This window comes from Dipodomys ordii, unplaced genomic scaffold, assembly GCF_000151885.1.
Source record: "Dipodomys ordii isolate 6190 unplaced genomic scaffold, Dord_2.0 Scaffold15, whole genome shotgun sequence".
Lineage (NCBI taxonomy): Eukaryota > Metazoa > Chordata > Mammalia > Rodentia > Heteromyidae > Dipodomys > Dipodomys ordii.
In genome coordinates, this window is record NW_012267231.1 from 16,648,761 (window position 1) to 16,662,850 (window position 14,090).

The 14,090-nt window shown below is 43.4% G+C and overlaps 1 protein-coding gene across 3 annotated transcripts in view; it reads right to left on the bottom strand.

Annotated features, from left to right (window-relative positions):
• Hmg20a (high mobility group 20A) overlaps positions 1–13,768 on the bottom strand; it is a 77,979-nt gene extending 64,211 nt beyond the window's left edge. For 2 of the 3 annotated variants that reach the window (XM_013012141.1, XM_013012143.1), the window contains exon 1: positions 13,243–13,613. The gene's annotated coding sequence lies outside the window, so the exon portion shown is untranslated. Of the gene's footprint in view, positions 1–13,242; positions 13,614–13,727 lie in introns of those variants that run through there. The other variant, XM_013012142.1, reaches the window with a different exon arrangement.
• Positions 13,769–14,090: the final 322 nt, after the last annotated feature.

Here is a 14,090-nt window from a genome sequence, read left to right on the forward strand (position 1 = left end):
AAGAAATGCGGGCTGGTGTATTGCTCTGTAGGAGCTTAGATAAATAAAACCTGCCACCACCACCAATTTAGCTCAGCACAGATAAGACTGGCTAAGGAGAACCTGCCTCTCAGCATTACTCTGACTGCTCAGTGTCTTACACAAAAAGCAACTGCGACAGGAACCAAAACAGATAAGTGTCCCTCCACACTCCCAGGACATAGTCCCCACATGTGAAGCGGTCCCTGTGCACAGCAGCTTGCCAGGCGGGTCTCATTCATCATTGCTAAACACACATAGTTAAGACCCAGGAACACCATATATATAGATACATACATACATACGTACATACATACATGCGCGCACACACAAACACAAGAATAACAACAACAAAAAAACACCACGTTTCCATTTCCTGGAATTTCCATCTCCATTTCCTTCCCCTTATGAGAGAAAACATGTGCTCTTTGTCTCTCTGAGCTTGGCTTACCTTACTTATTAGCATGAATTGTTCTAGGTTCATCCATTTCCCTGAAAATGACATGCTCTTATTCTTTCTAATGGATGAGTAAAATTACATTGTGTACATATATAACACATTTTATTGATCTACTCATTTGTTGTAGGGCATCTGGGAGGAATGTCTTTGGATAAACAAAGGTCTGTAACTTTAACAATATTCAATTTATCAATCTTCCTTTTTTGGGGGCTGTTATCTACTCTAAAATCATAAAGGTATTTTCCAGTTTTCTCCTAAGTTTTTGTTTTGTCTTTCATATTTACAGTCCAACTGGTACTGATTTTTGTATGTATGTTGTGAGCTGGGGCAGGGGGAGGGTCAAGATTCACCACCCAGTACCATTGACAGAAAAATCGAATCTTCCCTTACCATACCAAGTATGATCATAAATCAAGTAAATATGTTTAGAATTGTTTCTGGTGTCTAAATTTGGTTCCATAGACCTGCCTATCCTTTTGCCAATAGCACTGCTATCAAAAGCCCTCCCCAACTCTTCAAGACTGCTTTGATTTTTCTCAGTCCTTTTTATACGTCCACATGAATTTTAGAATCCATTTGTTAAACCCTCCTCCTACCATAAACACACCTTGGATTTTTATTAGGATTTCATTTAATCTATAGATCAATTTGGGGAGAAGTGATATCTTCATTAGAGCTTATTCCTCTTAAGTGTTCAGTTTTCTGTCCAGACTTGGGTTTGACATGTTATGCGTGGGGTGTTGGGAACTGGATCCAGGATCTTACACACACAAGGTATATATACACTACCACTGAGCTAGCTCTTGTTTGATTTTTAAAAATGTTAATGTAAGTAGCATATTGCCTTAAAATGTTCATTTTCTAACTATCTATACATATATTGAGCTTGCATCAGTTCTAAATTTTGTCTACAGATTCTTTTTATTGGAGATAAGAGTCTCACAAACTTTCCTGCCTGGGCTGGCTTTGAACCACAATCATATCTCAGCCTCCTGAGTAGCTAGGATTATAGGCATGAGCCCCTGGCATTCTTTTAGGTTACTATAGCCTCAGGCAATGTATTTAGGCTCAAAAAAAGAGACTGGCAGCTGGGTGCAGGTGGCTCATGCCTGTAAATGCTAGCAATTCAGGAGGCTGAGAACTAAGGATCACGGTTCAAAGCCAGCCCAGGCAGGAAAGTCTGTGACACCCTTATCTCCAATAAACTTCCAGCAAATTGGGGGCTGGGAAGGTGGCTCAGAGGTAGAGCGCTTGCCTTGCATGCCTGAGGCCCTGGGTTCGATTCCTCAGCACCACATAATCAAAAAGAAAAAAGCCAGAAGTGGCGCTGTGGCTCAAGTGGTAGAGCGCCAAGCCTTGAGCTGAAGAGCTGAGGGACAGCACCCAGGCCCAGAGTTCAGGCCCCACGACTGGACCCAAAAAAAAAAAAACAAAAACAAAAAACAAGCAAAAAAAAAACCTCCAGCAAATTGGAAGTGGTGTTGTGGCTCAAAGTGGTAAGAATGCTAGCCTTGAGCTGAAGAGCTCAGGCCCAGAGTTTTCAAGCCCCACGAATGACTGAAGGGGGAAGGGGGGGCGGGCAGGAAGATTGGCCTGCAAATATCTTTCTGAAATATCTTGGCCAGGTTTTGGCATCAAGGTTTGTCGATCTCAGAAAACTAGTTATATTCCATAGACAAGTTGAAGCAAGGCCAGGGTTGATTTTTTAAATATCTGTAAGAACTGATCAAGTCACCTAGGCCTCTATTTCTCTGGAGAAAAACGGAAATAATGGATTTAATCTATTCATCAGATTAAAACAGGATCCAGATATTTTTCATGTACCAACCTTGGTGAAATATTCTAACCATTTGTCCATTTCATCTAGAAGTTCAAATTTGTCTGCATAAATTTTTTTTTAAACTTTTTAATATCTACAGAATCTACAGAGATGTTCCCTGGCTGGATATGGTGTCGTGTCTATTCCCAGCCTCTGAGAAGGCTGAGGCGGGAGGCGACAGTACTAGCGGCCAGACTGGGTTCCCTGAGACCCTGTCTCATAAAATCAATTTTCGGCTTTCATGTTAATTTCTACTTACTTCACTTCTTCTAGTTATTGTGTGTTTAGTTCACTATTCTTTTCCTAACTTGAGGAAAATATTTAATGACTTTTTTTTTGCTAGTCCTGGGGTTTGAACTCAGGACCTACATGCTGTCCCTGAGCTGCTGCTGCTCAAGGCTAGTGCTCTACCACTTCAGCTATGGCTCCACTTCTGGTTTTGTTTTGGGTTTTTTTGGTGGTTTATTGGAGATCAGAGTCTCAGAGTCTTTCCTGCCTGGACTAACTTTGAACCATGATCCTCAGATCTCAGTTTCCTATTAGCTAGGATTACAGACCTTAGCCACAGTGCCTGGCTAGATGACTGATATTTTGACTTCTTTCTAATATATGCGCTTAAGGTTGTAAATGTCCCACTAACAGCAGTGATGCTGTATTTCCACTATCATACAAATATGCAATTCTCCTAATTTTCTCTCTCCGCTGATATGTACATTAGACTTGTTCACTATCTTCCCCTATGTCTTTGGATGAGTTTAGCACTGCTGCTTTAATAAATTAAGACAACTGTCTTAAAGCAACACATGTCCATTTTCTTATTCTTCTGGATTGTGAGCAGCAAATGTCTTGAGGGGGAGTAAGTTCAGAAAAGTGATTTTGGTTGTTGTCTTCTCTCTGAGCATTTCGCCTCTTAGGTCCTTACTAACTTTACACTTCAGCTCTTATCTGCTCATCTCCCTGAGACCAACTTTGACAAGTCACTTAATCTAGATATGCAGACTTTCTGACTTTTGGTTTTCTCTTACATGAAGTGAAAAATAATAGTCTTAGGTTCCTGTGAGGATGTGAAGATTAAGTGAGATATGTCTGATAAAGATTAAATGAGATATGTTCCCTTAAAATATCTGATAACAAAACCAACTAGCTGAGGGCTCACAAGGAGCTGGGTATTCCAGAGTGGTCTGGGAATTGAGTACAGACACAGTATCACCTATTTCCTTTCCAAGATCACAGACCAGTAACTGATGTTGCTAGGATTTGACTCTATAGCCTTCACTTGGTTTTGGCTCGAACTCAGGGCCTGGGCACTGTCATGAGCTTTTGTGCTCAAGTATAGTACTCTACCACATGCGCCACACGTCTGCTACTGCCTTTATTTCTTTTTAGAGTGTCACAGACTCTCCTGCCCAGGCTGGTTTTGAAACTTGATCCTCAGATCTTAGCCTCGAGAGCAGCTAGGATTACAGGTGTGAGCTACCATGCCCAGCTTAAAGCACTTTCTTTTCTTCTTCTTCTTTTTTTTTTTTTTCTGAAGAAGGCGATTCTGGGTTATGAGCTCTGAGCTCAGGGCCTTGTACTTGCTAGCAGGTGCTCTACTGTGTGAGCCCCAACATTCAGCCTTGTTCTTGCTTTTAGTTATTTTTCAGGTAGAGTTTTACAATTTTGCCCAGGATTGGCTTCAGACTACAATCTTCCTAGGTAGAACACAGGTATAGTAGAGGCCTACGTGTGCATACATGCATACACACACAGGCCTGTCTCCTGTATAGCTAGGATGACAGGCAGGAACTACCTCACCTGGCTTAGTGGTTAAGACAGAATCTCACAAACATTCTGTCTGCACTACCCTTGAGCCATGATCCTTTCAATCTCTGCCTCCTGAGCAGTTGGGACTACAGGTGGGAGCCATCATGACCCATCTGTGAGGGCACTGTTTCTTAATAATATTGTTTCTGCAATACTGTTCTGATACTGTTCGTGATACCAGTGAATGCTTACTATATAGAAAACACCAATGCTTCAGATATATATACTAATCCAGCAGTTTTTCTAGTTTTCTATTTTTCTTATTTTCATTTCTGCAAAAATAGTCTAATAATATCTTCGATGTTTTTTTAAAGCCAGTATGAAAAATGAGAAGGTAGATAAATGCTTTGTTTAACCACTCCACTGTTGAATACTTCGATTTTATTTTTTAGACACTATAGATGTCAGTGCTATTAACAAATCCTGCAAAAGTGGAATTCCTGCTTCAAGAGTGTGAAAATTTTAGCACTGACTGTGGATACACAAGCTGTATACCACCAACAAAAATGAAGAGGGAAAAGAGATTAAAGTTACTGAGGGAGGAATAATGGGCACATGGACATGGGAAAGAAAAGGCAGAAGTGAACTTTGCAACAGGAAAGGAAAAAAAAGTGGAGTTGTTGATACAAATTCTTGTAAAACAGGGGAGTTATTTTTTCTTAAAAGGAGGGAGATCTGGCTTTGTTGAAAATTCAAATGCTTAAATACAAACCACACATGTCTACCTCAACATCTTTCCAGGAATCTATTTCCATGACCTGCTTCTCTCTACCCCTAACCACGCAGTCTTGGACACAGATAAAATATTACTTTGGTGTATGTTACAAATCTGTCTGGTATGTCAGGTTCAACCTGATCTTCAGTATCACCTGTCATTCTAACCTATTACTAGCCATTCAGTGATGTGGTATGTGGACCTTTATTACTGTTTTAAGACACACACACACAGATACGATCTTTTTAAAGAATGACACATGTATCAATCACAAAACACTAACCTAAGCTACTACTTTCATGAACAATAAAATCTAGTCATAAAGTTAAATAAGCAGCATGTAATCATGAGCCCTGCTTACCTGTTTACAAACTGAGCTTCAATTTTTACCTAACTAAAGTCAGGATTCAAACATGACGTTGGTTTATAATCCTGATTTTGGGGGGACGGGGTAATGGAGGGGGTGCTGGCTCTTTTACTAATAGCTGGTGCTCTACCACTTGAGCTATGCCTCCAGTTCAGTGTAAGTTTATTTAGAAAGAATCTGATACTTTTAGTTTTTGAACATTAGTCTTGCTCTCCTTGGGGAAGGGTATGTTCTGCTCTGGTGGCTGTGTGAGCACCGCGGTGTACATATACACCAACCTGGGGATGTGGCCTATCATGCCCCATGCTGCGTGTAGAAACGGCAGAGACCATTCTTTAATGTGGTCCTTGGTGGATTGAGATGCTGCTTCCTTCCCTGTCCATGATGGTGCAATCCATGACAGTCTTGTCAGCAATAGCTTGTTTTGAATCTAGTGAGCATAGTAGATTTGCAACTACTATTTTATTTTATTCTTATTTTCGTCGGCCATGGGGCTTGAACTCTGGGCCTGGGAGCTGTCCCACAGCTCTTCAGCTAAAGGCTAGCACTCTACCACTTGAGCTACAGCACAACTTCCTTCTGGTTTTCTGGTGGTTTATTGGAGATAAGAGTTTCATGGACTTTCCTGCCTGGGCTGGCTTTGAACCGCGATCCTCAGATCTCAGCCTCCTGAACAGCTAGGATTACAGGCGTAAGCCATCTGCACCTGGCTTGCAACTACTATTTTAAAATAGTATTGACTTTATGGGACTGACTCTTTTAAGGCCAAGTTGATCTTTCTATGTCACACAAATCTCACTTGTTTATGCCCCAAAGCAGCTGTCTTTCCACCCCTATTTTCCTTCCTCATTCCCCTTTCCTCCCATGGTGGGTGGGGCAGTGTGGGCCAGGTCCTCCGGGAAAAACAAAATACTTAGAAAATGAGTGCTTATAGCTACCAAGTCCTTCCTCTGTAAGTACTACGGCCCCAAACGTACCTGCCAGAGGCTCCATTATGCACAGAGTAAGTCAGCACCTACAACTGAGGCTCCATTTGAGATCCTCTTTCTCCTTTCTATCAGACTTTGGTAAATTCCAATGCTGACACCACTGGCCTCTAACATTTGCTGCTTAATAGACTGAGAAAGTTCACTTACTTCTCTAAGCCTCAATTTTCCCAAGTACAAAATGCTGAATTATCAAAATTAATGTAACCCATGAGGTCTAGGCATGGTGGCTCACACCTGTAATCCTAGCTACTTGGGAAGTGGAGACCACAAGGATCAAAGTGTGCTGGCATGGGCAAAACTTTGGGAGATTTTATCTTAAAAAAAAAAAAAAACAAAGCTGGGCATGGTGTGTGTCTATCATCCCAGCTGCACAGAAAGCCTCAAAAGGGGGATCTTAGTCCATGCCAGCCCCAATATAAATCATAAACGCTGGCAGAAAAATAACAGGTGTTAAAAAAGGATAAAGGAATGGCTCAAGTGGTAGAGAGCATTCCTAGCAAAGGCAAGGGTCTAGGTTCAAATCCTAGCCTTACCAAGGGGGGAAAGATAACAAGCAAAAGCTTGGTGTGGTGGCATATGCTTGTAATCTCAGCACACAGAAGGCTGAGGCAGGAGAATTGAGTGTGAGGTTAGCCTGGGCTGCATATGACAGACCTTGTTTCAAAAACAGAAACCAAGACGGGGGCATTACCTCAGTTGTAGTGCGCTGGCCTATACCTGCAAGGCCCTCAGTTCCCATCCTCAAACTGAGAGGGGGAAAAATTGCTAGTATCATAAAAAATTATTACAATCTTTCAAGGAACCATAAGTATTTCATTGAGAACTAGGACATGCTCATTCTCTTAGAATCTAAGAAAATAATTCAGATAGTTTTATTTAATAGTGCCTGACACATAAAAGGTACTAAAACATGTCTCCAAATGAATACCTTTATTTGTACTGACTTTCCCAAGTCACTGTCCTCAGTTCCTGCCCATTAAGATTTTTCGACTTCAATCATCTGGGGAATAGTTTTAGAATCAAATGCTAACATCCCTGTCTACTGTTCTCCACTTTCTCCAGGAACTTCATGTTGATTGCTTAACTTCTGGAGCTACCACCATCTCAATAATGACGGTCACAGAGAAACTGAACTGCACCTTAGCAAGCCCAGCTACCCAGGGGGTTGAGGCAGGAAGATCATCAATCTGGGCAAGACCCTATTTCAAAACACACCACTACCAACCATCACCACCATCACCCCAACCCTCCCTGCCAACCAAAATAATTACAAAAGGGCTGAAGGGATGGATGGCTTAAGTGGTAGAGAGCTTGCTTAGCAAGCATGAAGTCATGGGTTTACTCCCCAGTACCAAAAACTGAAAAAACAAAAACAAATAAACAAAAAAGCCCAAACCAAAAACCAAATGGCCTACCTATCACAGCCTTGACCTAATTAGGAGAAATGGAAAACTTTCTTTCAGATCCTAAGGTGTCTTTGTCTATTGTTAACCCCACCACCATCTAACCTGCTACATTAAGAAAAAGGACAACCAATGCTCTTCTCACTTCCATCCTCACCTGCTCCTTCCCACGTCTCTAGTCTCAGGCCACGCCACTTCCACTTCCCTGTGGGAACTGAGGAATTCCATTTCCTTGTGTGCAAGGCTTAAAGCAAACTCATGGGCAAATCCCAATGACCAGCCTGCCTGAAGCAAGACTGTGGCTTAAATAATAGCATTTATTAAGCTTCCAGCACCATGAGATTGTGCTAGGTGATTTACATGTATTTTTCCTTTTCCCCATCGAACAACTCCATTTAGACTCAGGCAAACTAATTGCTCAAGGTTATCAACCTAATAAAATATAAATATAGTTTTGGATTTGGCCCGTCTTCCCTGCCCCACTCTGTTCACACTTATTTGTTCAGACAGTACAAAGGAACTAAATGATAGGATCATGCTGTATGCTTCAATTAAATAAAACATTCACAAGATCAAGAGAGCTCAAATGTAGTACTGCATCCTGAAAAGTGATGAAAAAGTAGACATTATTTTGGAATACCAAGGTAGTGGTGGTGATGGGAAAACCTAGTTTGGAAACAAAAAAAGTAAACTCCAAGAGGATTCAGGCATTTTGTATTTGAAGTCCTCAGGACATCGACAGGTGCTGAACTTCTGTTGAAATAATGAAGTCTTAGAAGAACACTACCTCTTTTTTTTATGGTTTTGGCCTGTACTGGTATTTGAACTTAAGCTTCATGCCTACCTGCTTGGCTTGTTTGCTCACTTGGCTGGTGCTCTACCACTTGAGCCATACCTCCAGCCTGGTTTTTTGCTGATTCTTTTGAAGATGGAGTAGAGTGGATTTCTCTGCCCAGGCTGGCTTCAAATCAGATCTCAGTCTCTTGAGTATTTACAGACAGTTTTTTCCCCCACCTTAAATGTGACATCCTTCTATTATAAAATGCAAAGAACATGCAACAAAAGGCATTTAAAAAAACAACAAAACACACCATCTTGGAAGATAGCTTCTTCAGAGCAGCACTTTAAAAGAGGCTCCACAGACTACTCTTCTCTATTTGTCACAAGCTTTTCTAATATTTCTTCTTTGATGGAGCCAATGAATAACTGTCACTTATCACAAGACATCTTCTTCCAGATATTTACTTTATATATTGCTTCCTTCTCTACAGACAGTTCTTCAAGCTTCTCGAGTCTTTCAGCTGCAGCAATTTTTCTTATTTCTATTATACTACATGTCTTCCATGGAGAATCTGGAGGGCCAAGTTAATAAACTCCTTTGCTTTCCAAAGACAGATTCCAAAAACAATACTACTGAATCTCAGTGTGTGTTTGTATATGACTATAAATATAAATAAATATATTTATGTTTCAGTCCTGGGACTTGAACTCAGGGCCTGGGCACTGCCCCTGAGTTTCTTTTGCTCAAGGCTAGCACTCTACCAATTGAGCCACAGCACTACTTCAGGCTTTTTCTGTGTATGTAGTACTGAGGAATTGAACCTAGGGCTTCATGCATGCTAGGCAAGTACTCTGCCACTAAGCCACGTTCCCAGCCCACTTCTGGCTTTTTGGTGGTTCATTGGAGATAAGAATCTCATGGACTTTCCTGCCTGTGTTGGCTTTGAACCACGATCCTCAGATCTCAGCCTCCAAAGTAGCTAGGATTACAGGAGTAAGCCATGAGTACCTGGCTTCAGCCAGTATTTTGAAAGTATTTTCTTTTTCTCATTCAGTCCTACAATTTTTCCATACTTCAGCAATTCCTAATACTTTAATTCCTAATACTAATAGTTTGATTTTTCAGGGTGATCCCATCATTTTGTATAGGAGAGTTATATAGAAGATACTGGCACACTTTTTTTTTTGGTCGGTTGTGGGGCTTGAACTCTGGGCTTGGGCACTGTCCTTGCGCTCTTCAGCTCAAGTGAGTGCTCTACTACTTAAGCCACAGCACTACTTCTGGTTTTCTAGTGGTTTATTGGAGATAAGAGTCTCACGGACTTTGCTGCCCTGGCTGGCTTTGAACTGTGATCCTCAGATCTCAGCCTCCTGAGTAGCTAGGATAACAGGCGTGAGCCACCAGTGCCTGGCTCTGGCACACTTTCTTTTGAGGCTATTAGTAACTACTTAAGATGGTCTACATGGCCCTCCTCTTCTATTAAGAACACAGGCTCATTTAGTCTTGTCTTTTTTTTTTTTTTTGGGTCCGGTTGTGGGGCCTGCACTCTGGGCCTGGGCATTGTCCCTCTGCTCTTCAGCTCAAGGCTAGCGCTCTACCACTTGAGCCACAGTGCCACTTCCGGCTTTTTTCTTTTTGCTTATGTGGTGCTGAGGAATCGAACCCAGGGCCTCAGGCATGCAAGGCAAGCGCTCTACCACTGAGCCACCTTCCCAGCCCCTAGTCTTGTCTTTTTTAGTCAGCTTATGGTAGCAATTCTGCAGTCTTTCAACAGATAATTGATTTTAGAGTCTCAGACTGATTACATACTGTACTGTTGTGTTGGAGATGAACTGTTGTGTTGGAGATGAACCCCAACGCTTCCATGCAAGGTTAAATGTCCTCTTGCCCTCTCTGATGTTTATTTCTGCAATGCTAAGAATTGAACTAAAGACTTCATGCATGCTAGGCAAATGCTTCTACCCCTGAGCTACATTCCAGCTGGAGATGTCAAGTTAAAACCAAAACAAAATAGTTTAAAATATTCCTATGATCACTTTTAGTTTCTAGAACATTTTGCAAATAACTAAACCAAACAGCTTTTTAAAAGAACTAGAATGAATTGCAAACTCATCCCAAAGGAAGATATACACAAGCCTTAAGTTCTTGAAAAAAGTGTAGGCTCACTTGAAGATATCCTAAAATTAATGAATCTGTTGAGGATTCCATAATGTAAGCTCCAATAGATTGATTCTTTCTTTATCCATACACCTGGATAACTCTTCGACAGAGGCCAAGAAATTGAAGTTGAGAGTATTTACTGCCATCTCAGATGACAGCTTCACACACGCACACACACAAATATGGGAAAGCAGCTGTTATTCATTTTTGTAAGGTTCACCCTGGGAAGGCGAGGCAGGTTCCTCCCTCCTCTTGGCTAAGTCTCTGCCCAGTACCTGTGTCACCTAGGTAACTGGCACACCTGGAAGTCACATCCCCAGCTGCCCCCGCCCCCCCCTTCCCATCAGACCAGGCTCTGAGGTCATATCTGCATCCAGTGTGGCCACACCTTCCCCCACCTGGCTGCACCTTCTCCTCTCCCCTTCTCTACTTAAACCCAGGTCAGACCTCAGCCGCCCATTCCTTTGGCCATGTGGTCTCCACCTTGCATGGCAGGGGCAGGCAGTTCAGTAACATAAACTCCTTTTCCTGCCTGAAAGCACGTGGTGTTCTCTTTACCAGCTACCTAATTAAACCTACATATTTAAATACGTAACAGTTTTGTCATTTGTTAATAATATTTCCCTTTCCTTAAAATATGGACTGAGCTCATGAGCTTTGCTCCATGCTTGAAAACCACAGATGACTGGGAATGTAGAGTGCTTGCCTCACATGCATGAAACCCTGGGTTTGATTCTTCAGCATCACATACACAGCAAAAGCCAGAAGTGGTGCTGTGGCTCACATGGTAGAATGCTAGCCTTGAGCAAAAGAAGCTCAGGGACAGTGCTCAGGCCCTGAGTTCAAGCCCCAGCACTGGCAGAAAACAAAATAAAACACAAAGAAAGCTGGATGTTAAGTAACTCACACTTGTAATTCTAGCTACTCAGGAGGCTGAGATTGGAGGATTCTGGTTTGAAGCTAACCAGGGCAGGAAAGTCCATGAAAGTCTTGTCTCCAATTAATCAGCAAGAAGCCAGAAGCAGAGCTGTGGTTCAAGTGGTAGATCATCAGCCTTAAGGGAAAAACTAAGGGGCAGCACCCAGGCCCTGAGTTCAAGCCCAGTACTGGTATCAAAGCAAATAAACCCATAAAGAACAGGCATCATTTAAAAATTGATGCTAAATTAAATCATAAAGACAGAAAATGGAGGAAAATACACCTTGTACAAATGGCTACAAATGGCAGTTTTTGTTATTTTTAGGTCTGAGACCCAGACTCAAATTCAGTACCTGATGCTAGTGCTCTACCAACTGAACCACACCTCCAAGTCAAGGCAGATTGTTTTTTGCAGGTTCTGGGGCTTGAACTCAGGGCCAGGGCATTCTTCAACCTCAGCTATAGCACTACTTTTGGCTTCTTCTGAGTAGTTTATTGGAGATAAGAGTCTCATGTCCTTTCTGGTCCAGCCTGGCTTCCAACTGGGATCCTCAAACATCAGCCTCCTGAGTAGTTAGGATTATAGGTATGATGAGTCACTGGCGCCTGGCAGGACAGATTTTTTAAAAACTATAATTTTATTGTTATTACTAAAGTGTTGTACAGAAGGGACCATTTTGTAAGTGAGGTAATGAATACATTTCTTTTTCTGGACCATGTCACCCCTTCCTTCACTTTCCCCTCTAATTCCTAACCACAAGTTACATAGGTCATTTTCCACATAGTGTAAAGTGAATAGCACGATTATATTTGTTTACTCTCTACCCTCCCTTTTTGTGCCCACCTTTCTTCTCTCTAAAAAACCAAGGCAAAAATGAACACTACCACCACTAACAACAACAAAAAAAAACCCCATGTTTCTGCAGCAGATTTTTTTCTTTAAGGCTGAGGAAGTGTCATGAGGCACAGGGCAAAACCTATAGCCCCAAGACAAAATGTGGATGTAAGATACCAGTAATATTAAAAACAGCACCAGAATGAATGATTGCAGTAAGATGCTTTCCCTTTGCCAAGATGGAAACGTTCGGGTCATGTCTGTAACTATTCAGTCTTCTAATAAACCACCTCCTTACAGAGTTCCAGTTGCATGTCAAGGCAGAGAACATTCTAGCTCATTCAATCCAGGATGAACTTGAGCTGGGGAGCGAAGGTGTGTTTTTTACCTCCAGTCACACTACAAAATCCGTAGTCCTCAGAGTTTTGAACAGGAGATTCAAGTTATTTGGAGAAAGCATTAGGAAAATCTTGTTGGGGATAGGCGGTGGGGAGACAATTTTCCCGTCTTACACGTGGAAGCAAAAACACCCAAGTTCACGTGTGTGTGTGTGTGTGTGTGTGTGTGTGTAGTGATCAGCACAAACTTGGGTGAATTAACTTTTGATATTAAACACACACACCCCTCCCTTTCCCGCCCTCTCCCCCAAAACCCACCTTATCAAGCAGAGGAAACGGGGGGGGGCAGGTCACCCCCAAGCCATCACCTTCCCCTTCCACACACAACAGTACCCCCCACCTCCTGCCCCGGCACAGGAAGTGAGTTATGCCCCCCCCTCCTCCACAGTGACGGCGTCCCCTCCCCTCCCCCCGCCGGAAGTGAAGCGCCCCCATTCAAGCTGGGCCGCAAGCCCCCCCCCCCCGCCAGTAACAACGGTAAAAGGGGGGAAGTTCAAAGGGACGGGCTGTGGGAGGGCGGCCCCGCCGGCGGGCCCCCGGCACCCCCCCCCGGGGCCGCCTGGCTTCACTCACCTGCCGACGGCAGGGCCAGGCCGGCGGGGCCCGAGGCCTGGCGAGACCCCGGCTCCGAGCACGCTCCCCGCGGCCCCTCTCGGTCGTCGTCCTTCTCCCCGCTCCGTGCTCTCACGGCTAGGACGAAATTCCTCCGCAGCACTTTGATTTCAGATAATCTTTTCCTTCTCCTTCCTTATCTAATGGTCTTAAATCACCTCCGGTTAGAAGCAACTTCTATTTTATAGTGGTAATAGTTGGAAATTCTTCCGGGGAGGAGAAAAAATGAAATATTATCCCTCCCGCTCCCTTCAGGAAAGGGGGGGGGAGAAAGAAAGAAAGAAAAGAAAAAAAAAGGGGGATTATTTTGTCCCACCACGGCGAAGGAGTACGTGATTACGCAAGGTGAGACTCATTTTCGCGGAGGCTCCTGGGAGATGTAGTTTTTTTTCCTAAAGCAACTCCCCCCCCCCTCCGCAGATAGTGGGATTTTGATTAGTAATTACGATATATTGACTTCCGTGAAAACACGTGTTCTGTACTCGCCGGCCGGCTGACACACAGGGATCTGGCTCCGAGCAGGGGCAGAGCTTGGCTGCCCGTTTCCTCAAGCGCCTAACTAATTGAACCTGAATTTCCCCTCCACGCGGGCCCAAGGTCCCATTCGCCCCGCCCTCTTGCTTTGGCCCCACCCACCCACCCAATCAGACGCCGTATAGGTTGGGTTTTCGGAAGATTGACACGCAGAAAGGCGGGTTTTGGAGGAGATTCCTCTCACAGGGCTGAGAGCAGAGTCGGAGGCGCGTGCGCGCGCGCGCTCGCTCCCTCCCTCCCTCCAGAAACGCCGCGGGCGCCGGGCGCGGGGCGCG